The sequence below is a fragment of the Anser brachyrhynchus genome (genome assembly GCF_964034855.1).
Source record: "Anser brachyrhynchus genome assembly, chromosome: 2".
Lineage (NCBI taxonomy): Eukaryota > Metazoa > Chordata > Aves > Anseriformes > Anatidae > Anser > Anser brachyrhynchus.
Genome location: NC_137695.1, coordinates 52504824 through 52527328, shown reverse-complemented (window position 1 = coordinate 52527328; position 22505 = coordinate 52504824). Strand labels below are relative to the sequence as shown.

General features: G+C 41.8%; 2 long non-coding RNA genes across 2 annotated transcripts in view; one reads left to right on the top strand and one right to left on the bottom strand.

Moving 5' to 3' along the window:
- The first annotated feature begins 70 nt into the window (after nucleotides 1–70).
- LOC308190923 overlaps nucleotides 71–22505 on the top strand; it is a 34021-nt gene continuing 11586 nt past the window's right edge. Inside the window, exons 1-2 of the long non-coding RNA XR_013947574.1 lie at nucleotides 71–201; nucleotides 5225–7100. This is a non-coding gene — a long non-coding RNA (uncharacterized lncRNA). The remainder of the gene's footprint in view (nucleotides 202–5224; nucleotides 7101–22505) is intronic.
- On the bottom strand, nucleotides 196–21861 carry LOC308190921. Its single transcript, XR_013947572.1, has 3 exons — nucleotides 10176–21861; nucleotides 6310–6456; nucleotides 196–2542 (listed from the first exon to the last, which is right to left on the bottom strand). It is a non-coding gene; the product is annotated as an uncharacterized lncRNA (long non-coding RNA).

The following is a 22505-nucleotide window of genomic DNA, read 5'->3' as shown; positions in this document are numbered from 1 at the left end:
CCATCCTGCAACCAGGCTCATCCACTGGAAAGGACAACATTGCACTCCAGCAGTTAACGTGCTGGACCGGGCCCTTGGAGCTGTGTACTTGATTTCACTCCTGGCCTGCAAACTACATTTCATGAATTATTACAACTCCGCCAGCCTGGATTTCCTTCTGTTTAAAGGAAGTGGATGATAATTTCTTCACAAAACTTTTTGGTAAGTGGTTGCTTTGTTTGATTAAGACCAGCTTGCTTATTATTGCCCAGACAGCAAGAAAAAAATTCAGAGAAACAAGATTTTTTTTAGACAGTGTTATTAATTTCTTTATGGCATGTCTTGCATTAGTAGTATAACAAACTGAAAACTACAGCTCTCTTTGAACCTCACTTTCTTCCTGCACACTGTTTTTCAGTTTCACAGCACACCACTGATTCCGGGGAGGGGGGGACAGAGGAGGGGAAGAGAAGTGATGACTTTGGCAGTGGCACAGTTTTGATCTGCTAAAATAGCATCTCAGCAAATCTGGTTTCTCAAATTTCTCATGTTTTGTTAATTACTGACAGCTTTGTTTTTAACTGAACGTGAAACAATGTGGAGAAATGGGCAAGCGTGGCCCCTGACTCACCACTGCCCGGCTGAGCTTGGCAGGTGGGAGGAAGCCGTCTCCAAGAAGGGGCCTGAGCAGCAATCACTGCCCCAGTTCTTCTGTCACAAGGCTGAGCAGATAGATGCAAATGAAGAGGTGCTGGGACCTAGCTATGGTGTGCCCAAAAGGGCCTCTTCCCACCCTGGGCTTGCTGGGCCAGCAGAAGCATGGAAATCTTGCCAAAAAAAAGGGGATGTGAAGCGGGGTGGTCAGCCCCTGGGGGTTTCCTGGTGAGGTACCCTTTTCCCCAGCCATGGTTTGTTATGGGCAAAGATGAAGTGTGGGATGGCTTGGGGGAACTGTTGGCCTCAGTTCTGTCCCATGAGGAGAAATGGGGAGATCTAGTAGCTCTAGACCACCAGCGACTGGAAGCACCCAGTGCATTTACATGGAAATACATCTTTGGGGGTGGGTGGAGCCAGATCACTCTGACCATGTTTATTTCATACAAGGGACCACATCTCATGCAAAGCAGCCAAGTGTGAGCCAGATTTCTGATGTGAGTGTGGGCAAGTGGAGCCAGAGTAGATGCACTCCTTACAGTTGGCATTCCCTGGCCACCTGGAAGTTCACGTGGAGCAGTATCTCTGCATACTTTGATACCCACGCACTTTGAGTGATGTTCAGCCTACTGGGGTCTATCAACACAGGGCATGCACAAAGCAGGGGCAAGCATGAGAGCTGCTTTTTGGGATGGGGTCTCCCGTACAGAAACATGGAAACTTTGTAAGAGCAGGTATCTGTTCTGCAGCTCTTGCCTTCACTGATCCTTTTCTAGTGAATATGATGAGTCCCTGGTACCAGAACATGGGGAAATTCAAAGACATAGGAAAATTCAAAGCTAATGAAAGAGAGATGATTTTGTATGCACGCATTCATGTAACTAAGATATTCACTGCTCCAGGAGATGTCAGGAGCCCAGAACATAGTAGATACTTTTTTTAAGGACTTGATACTAAGCCAGATAAAAAAAAATATCCAGCCAGGTTAATAAATTTGACAAAAACAAAAGAAACTTTTCAACTTTGGGTTTTGTACCTATTTTTAGTGAAAGGGTACTAGGATTAAAATATTTCTGGGAACCAGGGTTCCTAAGAGTGCTTGTGTGGTGACAAGATACTGGATTAGCAAGACTGTTGGCCATGTAAATCGATTCCTTTTGTAAATGTGCTCCTAATGATCCCATGGCAACTTAGTTTTGACCTATGTTTATTGCACTGGATAAATGTCACGTCCACTTTTTGTCTCTTTATTACCATTAGCTCACCAGGCTCTTTGTGTATATTTGTATATTCATAATACATAGACATAATTACACGTAAGTCCTTTGGTGTCACTTTTCCCAGAGCAGTGTAACACTTCGCATATGAAATGAATTTTTATAGAAATAACACTACAGAGATTTTTTTTTTCCAACCATATTTTCCTTTTTACTAATACGTAAGAGAAATGGAAATAGCGAGTCAGAATATATCTGTAATCACATGGCATGAAAAGAAATGCAATTTGAGAAAAAAACTGTACTTTGTATCTGAGTGCAGGAGGAAGCCTGAAAACTTGGGCTGCACAGCACACATCACAGACCCAGCATTTATGGCTGATAAACTGTTTTGAGAATCAGCAGCACCTCAGCCCCAATTTGTCAAAGCTATTTTGCAACTGTCCTCTCAGTGAAGTTAACTGGAGCTAAGGACATGCTCTGGGAAATCAAGCCTGTACCATGAAAGCAGAGTGCTGGGAATACAGGCTGCTAACTTTGGCTCTTCCGCTAACTCATTGCTTGACCTTGAGCACATCAGAAGAAGGACAGGAGTCCAAGAGTGATTTTGGGCTGCTTTTCCATCATCTGGCTGTCCTTTTTTAACTAGCACTTTTCTGTCTTGTTATCCATCAGGATCTCATTTCCGCAGCCTAAAACAAAGGGCAGAGGAAAAAAAAAAAAAGGATCCTGAGTTAAAAATTCCAAGCCACAGTCCAAGAAAACCACCTTGCTGACAGGTTTCTCCTTTCTTACACAGCAAAGAGGAGGAAGCATGACTCTCTGAACTAAGATTTTGCTGGAAGAAGCCCTAAATAACGTTTCTATTTCCAGCATCCCCCCTCCACGCCCCACCCACTGCCTCCTGCCCCCGTGCCCTTTTGTAGGGCTGAGAGGCAGCTTTCCTGCCCCACAGGTGGAGAAGCCTCCTTGGCCAGACTGCACGGTGTGCCTCCAGGTCCAGCCTCTGTGCCCATGGTCTCTCCCAGGCACCGCACGTGCAGGCGCTCACCATTGCTTCCTGTGGCAGGTCATTGCCTTGGCCTCTACACAATGAAACTGCATTTGAAGAAGGAAAGGAAAAAAGAAAAAAAAAAAAGGAAAGAAAAGAACCAAAATGATGGCTGGGATTAAAGCAAAGAAAAAAAAAATACAGGAGTGCAAAGTACAAAGGGGGTTAAAAAAGGAAAGAGAGAGACATGAATAGCATTGAATATTTGAATTTCTTTTGTTTGAGAGATTTTTTTTAACTCTCTTGGAAATGTAGAGGGTTTTTTTTAATTTTTATTTTTTTAATACAAGTGTTGTGTATACATTTTTCCAATTAGAAGAATCTCCTTTATATATTTAGCACTATTTAGAGAGGAATGGGAAGATAAGGCTGCTGAGGAATGCTTCAGGCTAAAGCTAGGTTCTCCAAACTGGCTTTTGTTGCGCCAATGTGAATCACTTAATAATTCATATTTCAGAATACATTAATGCAAATGGTAATTTTAGCTTGCTATTGAATTTTTAAATATGCAATACAAGCAATTTATGTTTCTGTTCATTTTCCCAGGTAAAACTGTTTAGACATTTTTAACATACGCTTGGTTTCACTCATCATATATCATCCCGTTGTTTTAATTTGGGGTAATTAAAAATTAGGAGCATTGCAAATAATACATAGAGCCCTGTGTTCATGGAAAAATAACATGGAACTGATATTCAGCCTTGCATGTTGAATGGGACAGATTTTTCAGTGATGCCACAGTAACAAATACTGGTGTGCTGTGCTTATGAAGATAATCTATATCTAAATAGTAATTACTGGGATTAATCTGTATCTATCTCTTTAACTCATTCAGGTTTGTTTGTTTTTCTTTTCTTTTTTTCTTGAATTTTTTTTAGATTTACAAGGAATATTTGGTGTAGGAGGGACAAACATGCAGTTTCTCTCCTGCTGGGCTGTCTAGATAATTAGAAGACTGCAAATCAGAGGTTATTGAGGATTTTCTTTCTTTATTTGCTTCTGGAAAATGAAGGTCAAGTCTTACCCTACTTCTCAGAAACATGATAGGGCAGACAAGCTGCTAGACCCAGAGAACCCAGGCCATGGGCTTTGTCCAGGGAAGGATAAGAAGCTCTGTGGCTCCCAAATTGCCCCTCAGCCCCCTAGGATCCATAAGGGCAGAAGGAAGGGCAGGAACCAGTCCTACCTGGCCAAATGGCAATGGTCCAGGCGCATGCCACTTGGTGGGGAAGTATTTAAAGAAGTGGGTGGCAACACGGACGCAGTATCTTGCAGTGTCTTGCTCTGTAAACAGTATGTCTTGCTCCCCCAACAGTAGTGCATGCACCATCTGGGATTGTTGATAAGAAATGAAATGTCTGTACAGAGGGCCACAGGGCAAAGAGGACATTCTGAGGCCTATCTATCCCTTTACTCTTCCTCCACCCCCTCTTCCTCATCTTTCTGATAGTGACTGTCTGGTACTGGTGTGCTTGTGGGGATGATAGCTTGGCCCTTGCGGTGTTCAAAGGGTCACGTAACTTCTCTTCCCCTCAGCCAAGAACAGACAAGACCTGACTTCCATTCCCTCTTCTTCCACTCCTGGAAGAGTCACTCCCCCCACCCTTCGTAGTGTTCTCTCCAGTGCAACACAAATTAAAAAACGTGGCTTTCCATCTCTTTTCAGGAATGAAAACCCATACTTTACCACTGATAATGTCAGAATGCTTTCCACAAACACCTACTAGCCCCTGGCTTCCACTTGGCCGTGACTGCTAAACTGTGATAAAGTGGTAGCATTTTCCAGATACGAGATGTACAGACAGATATGACCCACCTAACTGCTGGACCTATCCCTGAGCTCCCATATGCAAATCTCATCCTGTACTTAATCAAATATCATCCATCTGGGGTTGTGTGGGGGGGGGGTGGGGAAGGGAGTTGGGGTGGAGAAAAAAATGAAGGCACTATTAGAAAGGAAATGGTAATGAGAAGAAAAGAGATATCAAGCAACCAAAATAATTTGTTACAAATTAATATTACAACCTGGGGATATAAATATGTCTGGTTATTGGAACACACATTCTCCCCCTTAAACCATTGCTAGAAGCATAAAACTTCCCACGACATGCTGTATTGGTCAATGTATCTCTGTAAGAAGGTGCTTTGTATCTCAGAGGTAGCATAAGAGCCATTAGATGTGGGTGTTGCTATGGTAACTGCTCTTTTTTTTTAATTGAATAGCATAGTAAGTAGTCTTGTAAAACCCACCAACCCGTAACTTGCTGGTGCCCTGAGGCAGCATTAATGCAAGCACCTTTTCTTTGTCTTATTTCCTTCCTAGATAGATGCAGGTATCCGAGCATAAGCTACATCCTTGCAAGGATAATAACTGTGCCAGGAGAATATGTCCAGCTGCCTCTTAAGAAAAGGATGATAAACAGAAGGTCAGGTAAGATATATCAGACTTATTCCAGGCCACTTTAGGTACCACAGTGTCAGGTAGACAGAATATTCCCCTTCTTTTGCAGCTGAGAGGGCTATCCAAAATCTTTCGCTACTGTTCCTTCACTTCTTTCACTAACAAAGACTGCCTCTTCTGTGCCACCTGTCCCAAGCAATGGTACTGTGTTGTAGCTAATTAACGAGCCATCAAAATGAATCCTTCTAGCACACCAGCCAGGTTGGATGAGCTGACTATTGGTTGATGTAGGATTTATTGATTTTCTCTTAACTTGTGTTAAGTGTGACCCCCCCCTAAATCTCCAAGATTTTCTGCTTATATAGTCCCTATGTTTTCAGAAGAGTAGGGGGCTCTTTGACTGCAGAGCAGGATCTTGGAACCTGCCCATTCTGGTATTCACGTTTTAAGTCAGTAGCAGTGTATTTTTATAAGCACAAGATTACTGGTCTTCCTCCAAGCAGGATGCTATCTCCCTGGTTGAAAAAAGATTTGTACAATGTGGTCAAAGACATGAATTTTTGAGCTTCAGCACCTGAACTTCCCATGCCACAGCTGGCAGGCATGCCCTATCACCACTTTGCTATGGGAAGCTTTGTACTGGCTGTATCTCCGTTTTCAGCTCCCACCTGCCTGTGCTGAATGAGATGTAAGCTGGCTTTGATGCTGAAAGAATAACTAACCTTAAAGATTCATTAGCTTGGGAATTTCATTTACGTGTTATCTCACGTGGCATAGTCCACAACTGAGATCTTGGGAATCCCCATTCAGGTGCTGCAATATGAGGATGGTTTTGACAAGATTTTGGAGATATGCATGGTATTTTTTTTACCTTAAAGGTTTCCTGGTCATCTAAAAGTTCTGCTTCAAACTTTACAGTTTTAGTTTTGACAGAGCTCAAAGTGATCAGACCCAGAACTGTGGATTCTCCTGACTAAATCTCCCAAGATGTTCACAAAACACCTTACACATGCTGGCAGGCTTGAGCTGCCCGCAACTCTGCCTTCTTCTGAAGTACTGGTGAGGGAGTGAGCACTCTTCTACCCCCTCAGTCCAGGCAGTGTCCCAGGCCCTGCTGAGCACCCTCCAGTTCTCCCAGCATGGCTGTGGTTCCACTGTGGGGAAAAACAGTTGGTATGTATTAGGCTAGATGTTACTCCCAGACTCCTGTCTAGGTATTTTTTTCAATGACATTTTAATGTCAATTAAAAAGAGGGTAGAGAGAAATGATGCCAAATAGAAATCTCAGCTTCAGACAGCTGTTGACTTTGGGTACAGTAGAGATAGGAGCTGAGCAGTATGGCCAGAGCCTATGGTGTATTAATTAACCAAAACTGTGCAAAGTCACCCTGGTTCAGAGAACTGAAGTGAACTCTGGGTGGCACATGAGCCTGGTGTTGCTCTGCCATTTGGGAAGTTAATTTCCTCCTGGGAGGAAGTTACGGTCTTTTAATCAAAGGCAGATCATTTTCTCTTGAAAAGTGACTCATTTTACCAGGGTGGCAAAGGCTTCTAACTTGTTTTGATATTTTTTGTCCTATATAGAAAATGTCCTTTAATGGAAAAGATAGATTTTAAAAGTAGATTAAAAAAAAAAAAAGAGGAGGAAATGCTTGATGTGCAGTTGCGGATCCTGGATTTGTTCAAGTACAAGCATGGCAAGTCTGAGTGATCTTCACATTCAGATCACAACTTTGCTGCAAAGGAAAGGTCGCTTTTGCTTGTGTTCTGGGTCAGCTTTTTCTCTTTCGTCCCCTTGGTAAGATCTCTCCTTTTGTATTATTATGGATGTACCTTGGTTTTGAACTTTTCCTTTTTAGTTTCTTTTGTGTGTTCATGTGTGTCTGTGTGGAGAGAACTGATATTTCATCTTTTAAAAGATTTACAAGAAAAAGAAATAATATATGCACCACTGTGGAAAAGCATGTCTCTGTTCATACCTTTGCATTTTACAGGAAAATATGTCATTCCTTTCAGATCCATGAATTAAGATGCACTATTTTTTGCTGAAGGCTATTTTAAATTAGGCTAATAAATTGCTGCTCTCTGCCTTGCGTGATAATGCATTACATTATCTACTGATGTACACGTATTGTTTGACTCTAATGGTGTGGAAATTAAATGTTAGACATGGGCCAGATGTTCCTATAGATGAATATGAAGTATGACTCTGTCGTAGCCAAGTCTCAATGGGACAGAAGGTAGTCTGTGAGGTTTTCTGAACAACAGCAACAAAATCCTTAAGTGGGTCACTCGCATCCTCACCCAGGATCCAGCCCTAACACTGAGCTGTTGAGGAGAATTATCACGCTCAGCTTTCTAACTACTTTTCAGCAAGAACCAGTGCCTTTTTCATTTCATATGCTTCAGTGCTTGTAAAGCCACAAAGACTGGCTTGCAGAGATGGCAAATGTTTGCCATCCCTGCCAGGCTGGCAGAAACAACTCGGGGTGCATCACTGGGACTCTGCCTTAGCTGCAAATGTTTTGAAGCCCTCCCTCTGCCCTCCCCCCTCTCCCTGTGTATTTTCATGCAGTGGCTGAGGGGGCAAACAGATGTACATTGCAGTGAATATTAATGAAGGTCCCCCACTGGCATCTCCTCTCTAGAAAAGGGGGGTGGGAGGGGGCTGGGGGCAGGCTTACAATCTCCCTTGCAGAGCTAAATTACCCAGTGACTCATAATCTAAGTACCGGCCGAATGTTGCTGAACACGGGTATTCAGGATATTTGATAATGATGGACAGGGGTATTTTCAAAACTGGTAATAAAGCTGCTTTGCTTTGGGAATCTTCTGACTCGCTATAGCTCACTAGCAACTGAAATAATAATAATAATAAAAAGTCATAACCATGAGCTTAACTAAAGATTTCTATTTGTGTGTGTGTGCATGTATGTACATATTATGTTTTAGATGGAAAGACAATTTTTACATCATCAGAAGAGGCCTGTGAGCAAACCAGGACTTTTAGAAGCTTGAGTGTGCTGAGTGTGTCTGTTTTTGTGTGGTCAAGTTCACCAAAGGCCAGGCATATAAGGTGTTATGTCATTCCCCCTACTGAATGTGGCAGTCACCACCAAAAGCATCAAGTCCCAGTGATGAGCTTCGGGCCAGCCACATCAGAGTCTCCCTCCAGCTCTTTGAGAGAGGTGTGGGGTGGTGGAGGGAGGCTGGGCATGTGGTGTGTCCTAGGGCAGCACAGAGAGAGGCTCAGAGGCACTGCTGCCCCTATCATGGCTGTGGGAATCAAAAAAGGGACCATGGTGTCAGCCAGAGTCCCTACTGGGGATGATGCACCAGCAGCATCAGGTCTTCAGTGTATGACTTTTAGAAAGCCAGGCTCATTCTCCATCTAGCTTCAGTGTTTCTCAGGCTCTTCAGTGGCAGGCACCATCAGAGATGCTGGAGAATGTTTTCATCACAGTTAACAGAGGGCTATCCAGATTGCTCGTAACTGTTTTTAGCACAGTAAACATGTAAACTGAGTGCCTGGGGAAAAAAAAAAAAAAAAAAAAAAAAAAAAAAAAAAAAAAGCTTGTCCTTGCAGTAGCTGATCATTTTTAATTAAATCTCGATCTATCAATCTGGTTATTTTTTGAGGGAGAGAGAACCAGCCCTGAAAGATTTGGGATGTGGGTACTCTGAGATGGCTGCTAGCTCCATGCCCCCACACAGCAGCTGAACGCGACCCTGCTGTTTGCATGAGGACACAGGGACAGGGCGGTCCCACTTGCCTGGCCTCCATCACAGGGCTCATGGACTGAGACAGTCCATTGAAGAGGGGTTTTGTCAGGAGATTTGCCCTTTCCATTGGAATAGGGCCCAAATACTTTAAAATGTGAATGTAGAGAGAAGGAAGAGGGTTCCTTTGACAAAATGTGATATTTACTATCTTCTCATCTATTCTCTCCCTGAGTCAATATTAGCCATATTGTTCATGAATGGAGAACAAAAAAGGTGTCATGACAATTGCTAGTTTTGATACCAGTTTTGGGTCTGTGTGGAGGCGGGAGGGGGAGAGAATGGCATGCGTTCATCTGCATTCCAGGAACAAAGAACGTCAAACCTGAAATTGTTCCCTATTTGACAATAATGCTTAGATAGATTTCTATTGGCAGAGCCTCTTTAGTTCACAGTATAGTCCCCTGCATCTAAGCTCTGGTAAATCACCTGTAACCTTCTTCTCTTAGAATCACAGAACCACAGAATCATTCAGGTTGGACTCCACCACTTCCCCAGGCAGCCTATTCCAATGCCTCACATCTCTTTTAGTAAAGAAATTTCTCCTAATATCCAGCCTAAACCTCCCATGGTGCAACTTGGGGCCGTTTCCCCTTGTCTTATCACTTGGTGTTTGGGAGAACATCCTGATTCCCACCTTGCTACCAGTTCCTTTAAGGTAATCGTAAAGTACAGTAAGATCTCCCCTAAGCTTTCCTTTCTCCAAGCTAAACAGCCCCAGCTCCCTCAGCTGCTCCTCATAAGAGCAATTGCTCTGCTTTTCCAGCACTTGCTCAATAGTGAATATTGTATTTCAGATTTAACTGAAGCTGGTCACCCAGTAGGCACAGGGACTAAAACTGTGCAGAAAAAGTGAGAGAAAGAAAACCATACAAACCTGAAACCATACAAATCTTTCTTTTTATCTATCATATGTCTATGGATGTGTTGATTTAGATAGCAAAGGCTACATAAATCAACATATTTGTAAACATATGTTCACATGTATTCTCACACATGTATTCACAAAAACAAACAAACAAACAAATAGGGACAACTTGAAGAAGATAGTCATCCTCCCCACCATGGAGGGTGTTAGGAAAGATGTTCCCACCTTTTCAGCTTTACAGTCCCTGGCACTTGGTGATCACCTGGTGGTGATCTCAAAGCTGCTACAAAACGTGAGTGAATGAAGCCTCCAATACCCGGTTTTATTAAGAGCTGTGCTGTTACAACAGGGAAACAAGGCACGTAGTCATGTATCCAGGTACACAGTGGGTTGGTTGCTGTGCTGAAAAGCGCAGACAGGATGACTTCATGTGCAGCCTTGTTCCCTTAAACAAACAGCCAGAGCTTGTCATTTAGCTTTTGGTTGGAAGAAGGGTAGTGACAGCCCTATTTGGACCATCTATAAGAGTTCCTGAAGTAGTCTTGATTGCCTGTTGAAGGATCTAAGTTCAAGAGAGCAAGTCTCTTACCCATCCCATAACACCTCCCTTGGCTATAATATGGCATTTGCCATATGTATTAATTAGCAGTTTTCTTGCAACTCACATTTCAAAGGGCTGTAGATCTTCAGTGGGAGGAAACCACAGCAAGCCAATAGAAGCTGTTCAGATAATGTGTCTGAAGAAACCATCAGGTTTCTTCACACTAGTAGGAATTTTGGCAACAGTACATTCTATTTACGGCAATGGAAAAAATACGATTGATTCTTAATTCAGTGGAAAGTACTAAATTAAAAATCCTTAAAATATCTGGATACGGGGGAATTTAGGGCTTGATCCTGCACTTATCAACTGAATGGGCATATTGCTCTTGTGCATCGTGGGAGCAAGACTAGCCCCTGGCTAAGGGAACTTCAAGCTAGATATAAAGCTGTTCTTAGTGATAGGAATAAAAGCAACAACAACAAAAGCCAAGCCAAACCTTTTCCTTCTCGTATAAAGATGGGTTGTTATTCTGGAAACCTTCACTTTGTTACAGGTCTTTATACTCAGCTTTCCCTGAGGGAGATGGATGATTTTTTCCTATATATTTGCCTCCAAATTCTGCATCCTTGCTGGCGACATAAATTAAAGTGATAGGATCACCGTCCCTTGTTATAGTGACTTCTTGCAGCACAAAGGGACTCCCACAGAAGCCAGGCAGTAATAGCATGTGAATGTCAGGCATTTTGTTTCCCTTCACCAGAAGAAGGTGCCTAAAGATCCTGCGCAGAAGGATCCCTTGTTTCTCTGACAGGTCTGAGATGGGTTGGGATGTGATGACAGGGCTTGCTTTGTGAGTGGCAAGTTGTCCACTTCATAGGATTTTCTCCTTTATATCTGTGCTTTCCTGGTCTCTGCAAAGACTTCCAAGGAAACTCTTAAATGAGGGCTTGTCCTTCTTATGATGTGGACCTGTGGCCAAGGAAAACTGTGCCAAGATTTCCAACTCACACAGGCCACCACCACAACATCTGATTGGAACAACTCCTACCATACAAAGCTGAACCCATCTGAACTGGTGACCCCTCTGACTGATCACTGCTCACGTCAGCCAGCCACCCCTTATTACTAACAGCTTTTGCTGGAACTGTTACTCAATTAAATACGCCTTGACCAGTCCCATCAATGCAGGAAGCCAAGACCAAGTAGATTTTATAAGAAAAGTCATTGTGAATCCAAATGCAAACCCTGCCCTGTCTTCTTTTGCTCTTCAGTTCCCACTGCAGATTCACTTCCTGGTGAGTCATGACATATGCACAACACATATGTATGAAATAAGTTGTATCTTCTGCCCTTCCCCTGCTACAGCTGCTTCCTCACCCCCACACCTCATCCTTGTTTCTCAGAACTTACTCACCAAAACTTTCTAATAATAATAATAATAATAATAAAAAAGAAAAAGAAATAAAGAACCTCCCCATGTCCACCAGTGCTGTTATAATAGTATGAGCATTTCTGTGGATTTAACCTACAGCTTCAGCCCAGGACTGTGAGCCTGAGCTCTGACTAGTGATATGAGCAATTTCTCTGCCACAACAAGCTAATCACAACAAACCGACTTGAAGTGTCAGTGCAAGATGGACAAATGCTAAATGGCAAAACAGATGGGAAGTAAAAAGTCCTTATTTTACACTGTGAGCCGACCAAGAATTATTTGCTAGTGATGAAATCACCAGCAAACACATCCCTGCAGATAGCTTGATTATGGCCTCATTTCAGATCTGCTAAGTGAAATACTGAACAGTGGCTTCATCTTTGCAAACACCTTTTTGTTAAAAAAAAAGTTGAGGTTAAACTTTTCAAGAGTACTAAGAAGTGCTTCGCATTGTATTCCTGGCCCCAGATACTGGAATTTTGTCCCATTAGAAGTGACTTTGGCAAAATGCTCCCAAGCATCCTTCTCTCAGACCACAGAGAGGGCAGCCATGGGTACACAAATAAGGGATAGTTGCATCTGAAGGAGAAAGCTCAGTGAGCTGGCGTAAAAAATGCTACCAGAACTTGTTTGTTATGTAAAGCGTGAGGGCCTACTTCTGACCAAGGAAGTAAACAGAGTTCATCTGCAAGCTTGTCCTCATACAGTGCTAAAATATTTCCTTTCTGGACTCTTTCTTCTCTTTATTTTTCATTAAATGCCTTGCCTCTGCTGTCTTGCTGCTGTCTGCTGCTCCCTTCTCCAATGGTTCTCTTTTATTCCAGCTTCTCTTTCCAATTTTGTCATCACTCATTTGTTTTCCTCTTGGATGTTTTGTGCAACATGCCATCACGTACCATCATGTTTTATCCTCTCTCAACTCTGTAGACTCCAGATAGTACTTGTAACCTTCCTTGGCAATTGTCCTGGAGCAGTATTTCCATACTATCACTTCCTTCATCCTTTGCCCCCAGCCAGTTATGGGCATTTGTTTTCATTTGCACAAGGCACAGGCACATTCTTTTTTAAAGATCTTATCCCACAGCTATGTAAAGTTCTTAGTGCCATTTGCATCATCTAAAATGTTGCATTCTTCATGGATGAAATGAAAGCCTGCTGGCTGTTTACAGTGGCTGATAGAATGGCAAACACAAGAACCCTAAAATATAAAATTAATCTGACAAGGCATCTGTCCGTGTGATAATTCTTGTCTTCAGTCTACCAGTGATCTAAGCATAAAGAAATCAGTAGATTTTTGTTATCTAATAGCACCTATTTCAGAGAGAGATATAAAGAAACATATGCCCCCTGGGCAGCATACTATATAGCAGCAGCAAATTGTCACTCCAGCGGTGGGACTCTGCCATGGAAATCTCACTTAACATAGGCAATACTGTAGCTTCTCCTAGTTGGTCCACACTTTCAACTTCTTCTGAAGAGACAATAATTTACTAAGAAATGGTTTCAGTTTGCTTACATGAAACTCCTACTCGTTGTGAAGAAAGGTTTACTCATTGCCCAGGGCAGGTCTGGACATCAGGATGCCTACTGGGGCTCTGCCAAGGCTCTACTTATTAGTTCATCTCAGGTTCTTTAGTTCATCTCAGACTCAGAGCAAGCCTATGTTCACTTTTTGCCAATCTTGTTGCTTATATCCAAACTCAGACATTTGGCTGTTTTTTCTCATACACCACCAGCCAGCACCTTCTCCTCCAGCCTCTGACATCTCTAATATTGGTGTTCCCATTCTTCTGAAGGAGAGAACTGGCAGCAGGAGGATCAAGGGAGAAAGAGAGGAGAAGGAAGAGGAATTCCTGCCAGACACTACAGGGATGTATTACCGACCCTTTGGGTCATTGAGGTCCATCTGCGGAGCAGGGTCCACAAATAAATTCTTTCTCAGGTATTTTGAGCAACTTCTTTAATTTCAGAAGAAGCCATCCTTGGAGAACCAATGTAAGATGAGACAGCTGATTCATACAGCATGCATCAAGCCACTCGTGGGAGTGTCAGGTACACCTGTTCAGTATGGGGTGTAATTGGTGATGGGAGAGGGATGTATGTTAACATTTCTAGCAGTTTCTCACGGCCTCTACTGTGATAATAGCAGTGATGGCTGTGGGGATCTTTAGGTGTTGCTATTAGGCCTGCTCAAAGATCATGTCAATGAGATAACCCATCTCCAGTCTCTCTTCTGTCCTTTATGGATGTCTTGGCAGCGTGGGTGTCTTCCCACACGCAACATTCAGCTCCAGGGTGTGATATTTCTCTTCAGCAAGCAGTTTGCTGGCCATACTGAACTGGCCTGCCCAGTGGATAACTCTGCTTTAGAGGACACACAGGTCTTCATCTACTATGAAGACTTTCCCATTGCAACACCCTGCTTTCATTTGCTCAGAACTTTACCAAAATTTAGTTGTTTCAGCTGAATTACTGAAATGAATATTTTTATTTTCCTCTTACCATTCAAAGCTAAGAATATGGGAGAACTTTGACTACAATATTTCACTTTTTCTTTTTACTTGAGATTGAAATCAAGAAAAAATATCTGTTTATAAAAAAAAAAAAGGAAGAAGAAAGAAATCATAGAACCTTCATTAATGTGCTTTAACACTGTACTACCTGGAAATTAATATCTGCTTCCAGGATGTTACTGATATTACTGTGTGGCTTGTCTGCCTTTTTAGTGGACATTTACCCACATGTGGCAAATTACATATATTTAAAATGAAAATCTCTGGATGTTCATAATTGGAGAAGACGCTGAAGTTTAGCCATTGAAGTGTCTGAGGAGTCCAACCTTCATGCCCTTCCAGTGAGGACACTTCATCCGCTCATGCCTGAGACCAAATTGTATGGTCTTGCTATCAAGTGACCTGGCATGTTTTAGCCAGCAGTACAACACAGTCCTTCCTTGAAGTTGCTGAAGGATAGTGTGTCATTGTCATTTGACCACAAAGCTAGGGAATTATCTTTTTCAGTTCCCAGTTCTGCATCTGACTGTGCGCAGAAGAAGGAGTGAATGGGATGAGGTGGAGATTTGGGAAAAGGTTGAGCAAGGGAGATAATAACACCAACCTTAATTCCAGTATTTTTTCATTTTTTAACCTGTGCCTGGCATGTTTATTTTCTTTTCTTATGATGTAGTTATATGATAGCCATTAAAAATACCCTTTATATTTACAGGCAAACATAAGAGAAGAGTAAAATAAATGCAGCATTTTCTTTGCACTGTAGCTGCTTAAAAGGTTTATGAAATTGTCTGTCACAGTTCCTTGACAAGGAAAAACAGAAATATTACTATAGTAACATTCAAAGGTGGTTGCAAGAAAAATAAAATAATTCAAACTAAGGTAATATTTGCTCACATAACGAGTCATTTGTATTGTAATTTCCTGACACTGGTGGAGAAGGGGAAAGTTGTCAAGGAAGAGTGACAATATGTCCCCACTTCATAATGCAGAATCTGAAGTTTCTCACTGACAGCCAAGGAAAAGACAATAACATGAAAGTGGAATATAATTTTTTGTTTAGCAGACTTCAGAGATGCACTAACAGTGGGCCAAGTTCTGCTTTCACATATGCTTTGGATTGCCTTTTGATTTCTGTACAAGCTCCTGTTTATAGCAGTGATACATCTGCACAGAGAGGAACTCGGCACCCTTTGGATCAGGCTCTGAATATGAAAGACTCCACAAAGTTCTTCATGATAGATCGGAGATACGCAGAAAGAATCCGAGAGCAGAATTTTGCCCCGCTAAGAGTGTGGGGAGAGACTCTTCATCAGGGACAGGAGTGACACTACAAGGGGCAATAGTTTTAAACTAAAAAAGGATAGATTTAGACTAGATATAAGGAGGAAATTCTTCATTCAGAGGGTGGTGAGGCACTGGAAGAGGTTGCCCAGCCAAGCTGTGGATGCCCCATCCCTGGATGTGTTCAAGACCAGGCTGGATGGGGCTTTGGGCAACCTGCCCTGTAAAACAAGGAGTGGCACTGTCATAAAGTTGATTGTCCTGACTGCCATTCTTAGCCTACCACAGAGTCTGATTCCAGGTGAGGCAATACAGCAGGTAGCTAGCTGCTGTGGAGGGCAAGGGCATGCATTTGTTAGGAGGGGGAGGAAGGAGAGGAGCAAAGGAAATAGTTTAGCTTTACCCTGTAAAATCCATCTCTCTCCTTTAAGAACAACAATTTTTTAAATCACCTTAGCAGCCAGTATAGCCAGCTCTGAAGTAGGAAAGTTCAAAGATATCGTCCTTCTATTACCTAAATTTTAATTAGTCTGTGGGTAAACAGGGAACTTTGAAGTTGTCTACACAGTGATTTTCGTGTGCCCTGTTGAAGAGACCAAAGACTCCAGCAACTTTCAAAGCTGCCCTTTGCACATGTGTAAATGATTCCATGAAGTGCAAATGTGGTGACTTAGGTCTTACCCTGAAAGATCTTTTTTTTTAAGGACGTGCATGCTAATTCCAAAAAGAGAACTGTAAGTCTCCAAAGAATAGCTATGAAGTCAATACAATTCCCAAAAGTGCTGAGACCTGCCCATCTGCTCTGTGTGCAGACTCGGTACAGACCACAGTGTCTTAGTTTATCCCAAGATGATCTGAGCAATAAGATAGTGTAAGCGATGAAATCACCCAATTTTTAGAAAAGGCTGTGTTCCTTTCCATGAAAATTCCTGCTTTGGTTGAGCTACTTTTGACTTGCAGTGAGAGATGAATTTGACCTGCTCTCTTTGTCTCATCTGTTGGGCTGCAGCTGTGCCCTCTAGCACTGGATATGTATTCCAAGCTCATCTAGATGTCAGAACAAAAGCACAAATGAGATGACAATCTTTCATTCTTTCTGTGTGCTGCCAATACCTGTTTGTCACTATAATGATATTAATCATCTTTTATTTATAGCGGAACACTGGAAGCTTCCATTTTTCCCTTTTGATTTATTTGTAGGACAACAGGTGCACAACTTAAGCAGGTGTATGTGTGTGCATATGTTGTGAGTTTGCTGATAGCCACAAAACATCTTTAGTAAATTATTACTTGTATCAAGGCTGCCATTATTTTTATTTCATGCATAAACTTAATTCCACAACTGTTAGCTCCCACAGTCTATTATCTGCTTTGTATTGCAACCGCAATAATGCAACTCATGGGTGCAAGACCTCTTCTTTCACCCTCCCAAAAACCCCCACAAACAAGACATCCCTAAACCATATACTGCTTCCAGTTTCTGATACTTGGGAAAGGTACCGTTGTTTCCATTGGCAACTGCTGCAGAGTAGCATGATACCAGTTCAACAGCTGACACGAAATGCCTTTCCATATGTAAAGCTGTGCCTTAAACACACAAGGGACACTAAGAATAAACTTTGTACTTTCTTTTTCTTTTGTCTAACAGCAAATGGGTTGTGAAGAAGTGCTGGATGCCTTAAAAAAATGCAGTTATAATTTTGGATCCAAGCTGTGAGAACACTCATTGGAGACAACTGTTCTCTCATGGGCTAGCCTTGAATAAACAATCACAGCTCTGTGTGATATTACTTCTTAACCAGATTCTAGCATTGAGCTGTTGCCTTACCATGGTTACTTGCCTTTTAAACCAATGTTTCTTTTCCTTCCTTTTTTTGCCAAGATTCTTGCTTGTTTGGCAGTGGTTCGTTCTCCTTTGAACTTTTGCCCTATTTTAATTTCCACCAAATTTTTAGTCTAAAAGAACCTTTTCACTGGTATCTTTTGTTGTCTTGATTTTCTTTTCTGCCTGTGAGAACTTACTTGGGGACATTGCTTACGGGAAAGAGCCCAAGAGACTGTCTTCTCCTGAGTATCCAGCAGCTGGCAGGCATCCGTGAGGAGATTAGAAAACAAAGCCACTACAGCACAAGAGAGTGGCCAGTCCTGAAATAAATTTAAATAGGAAAGAAGGGCACACACGTATACACACACAAACCACCAGGTCATTCACGGGGAGATTTACAGCTCCTGAGCTTGCCTCTGTTGAATTCATCTAAGGATAACACCATTAAAACACGTGTCAGAGCATCACTCTGCCATGCGGGGGTCCAAGGCAGAATCCCTTGCTTGTGTTGTGCCCCTGGAGCTGGCAGAGCACCGGGGTCCTGTGGATCATACGAGAGTCCTGAGGAAGGGAAGCATGTCCCTGGTTGCCTTGGGGTAATTCTCCTGGCAACCTGGAAGAAAAGCTGACAGCTTCTATCAAGAAGAAAAAAATCCCTCTTATTGCAGGCAAACACGTCCTCTTGACATATCTTGACTATTTTTTGTTATGTGTTTTGTCCTATGTAGAGATTCTGAGGGGAGAAATGCATGCTCTCTCCAAAATATTTTTAGCCACATAATTAACTAATATTATTTGCACTGCTGAAAAACAAAACAAAACAAACAAACAAACAAAACATTTATTTAATTGCTTATTCAGTTTCTTATTCGTCAAAAGACTTCAATGTGTGGCTGCCTAAAATAAAGGCAAGTAAATGTGCACAATAAATGTGCATAATATACATGTGCATACATATAAAAACAGGGACAATATTTCATATTAAAATTTGTTATTGGGAAAACTCATTCTCTTACTGGAAAGGTAACTGCAAATTTCTGGTGCTAGTGAAATCCCAGCTATTACTATTTAGAATTATCTGTCTTAAGCTGAATCATTTTTTGGCTGAGTTCTTAATGTAAAGTAAAATCTAGCGTAAGCCTCTAGGACAACAGACCCCTGTGGTGTGCTGTATGTAAAATGAACTGCACTAACATCGTTCTGGTATGTGCATCATATATTCTGATAGAGAAATCAGGGGCCAATGGTTTAGTCATATTTATTCACGGCCTAATAAGAAGCTGTGTTCGTATACTTACATATGCTTAAGACACCTTTTCACCATTTAAAATCTTCTAACTGAATGTGGGAAGACCAGCAAGTTACCTCTTTCTTTTAAGACATAACCCTACTGATATTTTATATGTTAGATGATTTTAAATTAAATCAGACAATTAAAAGTCTCCTTGCTCACTCTTATTTATTAACTTTTAGAGAGCAATTTTCTTCAAGGTGGCAAAATCAATACTCTGAGATAAAGTTTCTAACAAGAGTTTCCTTTCTCATAAAATTCTATTGGCAATTTAATTCTTCATCTGTACTGGAATGGTAAAATGTAAAGAACAATGTCCTTTTTTGCTAGTAAAATGTCCTTATTTACATTGGAACACAAGCAGGAAGTACATTTTCAGCTGAGTTCAATCATTTTCTGTATCTCTGATGTCTTCATATGCAGACAGTCCTGACTGACGGAAAAATCACTAGCTAATTGATTACAGCATGCTTTATATGCAAGTATTGGTTGCAATCTGCTTCTCAGACTCCCTGTGTCCGGGATGTAAGTAGGCACATCCTACAGAAGACAGAAGTGCCCAGACAAACACAGCACTGCACTTCGCAGACTCAAGCTGTTGCTTTGGGGCAATTCACCCCTTAATGCCTGATATACAAACTTCCAGTTGACTCTAGCTGGATTACTGTATTTTGCTGTAGTCAATGTACTGCAGCAAATCCTTGTGGTATCTTGGGCATGGAAGGGAAGTAAAAGGGCCTGCTGTATCACTCAGTCCAAGATGGGAACATAGGTATTTATGAGACAGACAAGAGTCCTTTCCAATAACAAAGGAGGATGAAGGCTATTTGATGCCTTGCACAGGGTTTGGCCACACAATGTGTTGCTACATCCTAGGCTCCTCCATCTGCTAATTTCAAAATAATTTGTGGCAGTTGAGTCCTCAGAAGATGTGAAGGTGGTCATAAATATTATGTCTACACCACTGCAGGGAAGTGGACACTCAGCCAAGATTAGGTAGCTTATAGGTAGCTTCACTCCAAGACTTGGAGCCGCAGGCCTAATCCAGCTCCTGCTGCACCCTTGCTCCTCACACTAGAACTGGTCTTCCTAGTGAAGGGAAGCCTCCCTTGATAGTTGGCTGCTGCCTGCTGAGCAAAACAGGTGCAACGTGGTACGTCTCAGAAATGTGGATGAAAACACACAGCTACATCTGCCCCCAGCTATGCAGCACCCACCAGGTAACAATTTGTGCAGAATTTGCCCCACAATATGTGGGCGCAATGACCTTAAAGTGCTGGAAACGCCCCCATTCTTCCTCCTAGCTATTCTAGGAGTAAGTCAGGCTTGCAAAGCCAGTGGAGCTCAGCCTTTGGGAAGGAGGCTTCTCTCCATACAATGCTGACTTGAGTCCCAGTGTCACTTTCCCACACAGAGTAGTCTCTTGATCTGTGAGTAGTGCTTATGACTTCTACGGGGACTCCTTGCAAAGGACAATGCAGCTCAGCAGGCTCTTTGTAAATGAGTGGCCGCGACACATTCATCAGCAACAATGACCCCTGTAATCATTTACAATGCCTTTGGGCCTCCGTGTGTAAAAAAAGCACTGCTATGCCAAGCCAATGGGGGAAAAAACTTGTGTGGTGGCTGCTTTAAAACTGGAATTGTGAAGCATTATTTGTATCGAGAGATGAAATAACAAGAAGTGGGAAGGGTGAGAAAACATGAAAAGAAATGGGCTTAGGGAAACAGAAGCTGGAAGTAATCAATAAATCATAGAATAAAGTAAAGAGAAAGAACCTTTAAAGTGCCCAAGCTTAAATGTCAAGAGTATTAGAACAAAAGAGCTCGAAGCAGAAGATTGTGTGACAGAGGAATAAGCTGAAACTGACAGAAAGCAGGCTCACTCCTGAGCATGGAAAGGAGTACAGACAATGAAGGGCAGCAGAGAAGAGCAGAATAAGAAATTAGAACACCATGTACATTCCTCTTAAATAGTTTGAACACACAGGATTAATGTTACTGTTTTTAGAAGAGTCTGAGGAGCAAAACTGGAAAAACACCGTAAGGGTAGTTGAAAAGACCAGTTTTAAACTATGTAATACAGTGAGAATGTGCTATCATATATGCATGAAGGTATGCCATCAATATTGCAGGGTAATAAGATCTTGCTTACATTGTACTACACAAAAAAAGAAACTGAGCCAGCCAAGGCAGAGCTGTTGTTACATTTATCCCTAGACAAATTCATACAGTTAAAATTTATTTATTTTTCTAATGACACTCTTTCAGTGATGCACTTAATCAGACATAGCTCTAGGCACATGTGCTTGTCCCACTGAAATCTATGTATATAAACATACACTTAATGTTAAGCTGGTACTCAAAATGTTTTGCTGAGCTGAAGCCTATGTGCTGATGGATTATCTAGTTAGCTATAAACTGCACGGTTATATCTGGTTTGGGCTACTGGCTCAGAAACAAGACACTTATTCTGCTTGAATCAAGTTTATCATGGTTGTTATTCATATAAAATAATAGATGCTTCTGGCACCACACACATATATGCTGTAAAATCAAAATTTTATGTTCATAATGTACTTGCAGTCAACTGAGCAAAGGTGGCTTATGTTTTCCTCAGCAGAAACCAGTATGGGAAGAAACTAGCGTGCTTTGATGTACCTTGAAAAATAGAATTTGGGAAGCTGATGGGACACATCTATCCCAGTGAAAGGCAGACAAACCCCAGGCACTATGCTTTGCGTGATGGACTTTGCCAAGCATGGCGGGTATGAAGTGTAAGCTACTGAGACACAGTGACAGGCAGCAGAGCTGTGCCACAGCTCTTCCTAAGAGCCCCGATGGCGTTGCTCACTGCACGGTTCTCTGGTCTGGGTCAAGGGCTGAAGAGATACGCTTTGAAAAAGTTTGTGAGAGGTCACAGTATAGCTGTAGTAAAAAGCCATTACGAAGACACACACCCAAGGGTATTTGTTGTTTTGGGAATAAAGCATCACCTAAAATCCATGTGGACCACTCAGTGACAGAGAAGAAAATATATATTGAATTGGTTGTAAAACACTGTTAGCTTGAATTGTTGTGATAGTGATACAGAAACACAGAAGCTTAGACCACTCTGAAGAGCTTTTATTATAACTATCTTGCTATTTTGCTGTGTGCACACAAATGACAGTACTGATATGCCACGCCAGAGTAATGTCAGCAGGTAAATTGACTGATAATGCTTGTGTTAATCTTGCTGAGCATGCCCACAATAAAAGAGACACTTCCAAAAACCTGATACCTGATTGATCTGATGTAAGGAAAGTGCTGAGTCAAGCAGAAAAAAATAAAATAAAATAAAAAATGTTACCACAAGTGCTCATTTGACAGCAAAGGGTTTTCTGGTATGGCTCCATGAGGCATTTAAAATTTCACTCATAATTTTATGAAATCTCTCTCATTCAAACTGTCAAAGTTTGACAGGCTTGTTAACAACATCAAGGGGTGAATGGTCCTTCATCTGCTTGCTCTTGCTCCACTGAATGATCAATGAACAAACTAAAACTGACAGCTATTGCAAAGATAACAAGAAGTAGATGATAGAGTGGATGTTTCTACCCCTTCCTGTCTAATTGAGCCTCAGGAAGTTGATATTCAGTTCCAGAAAAGGTTGGAAAGGTAGAAGGA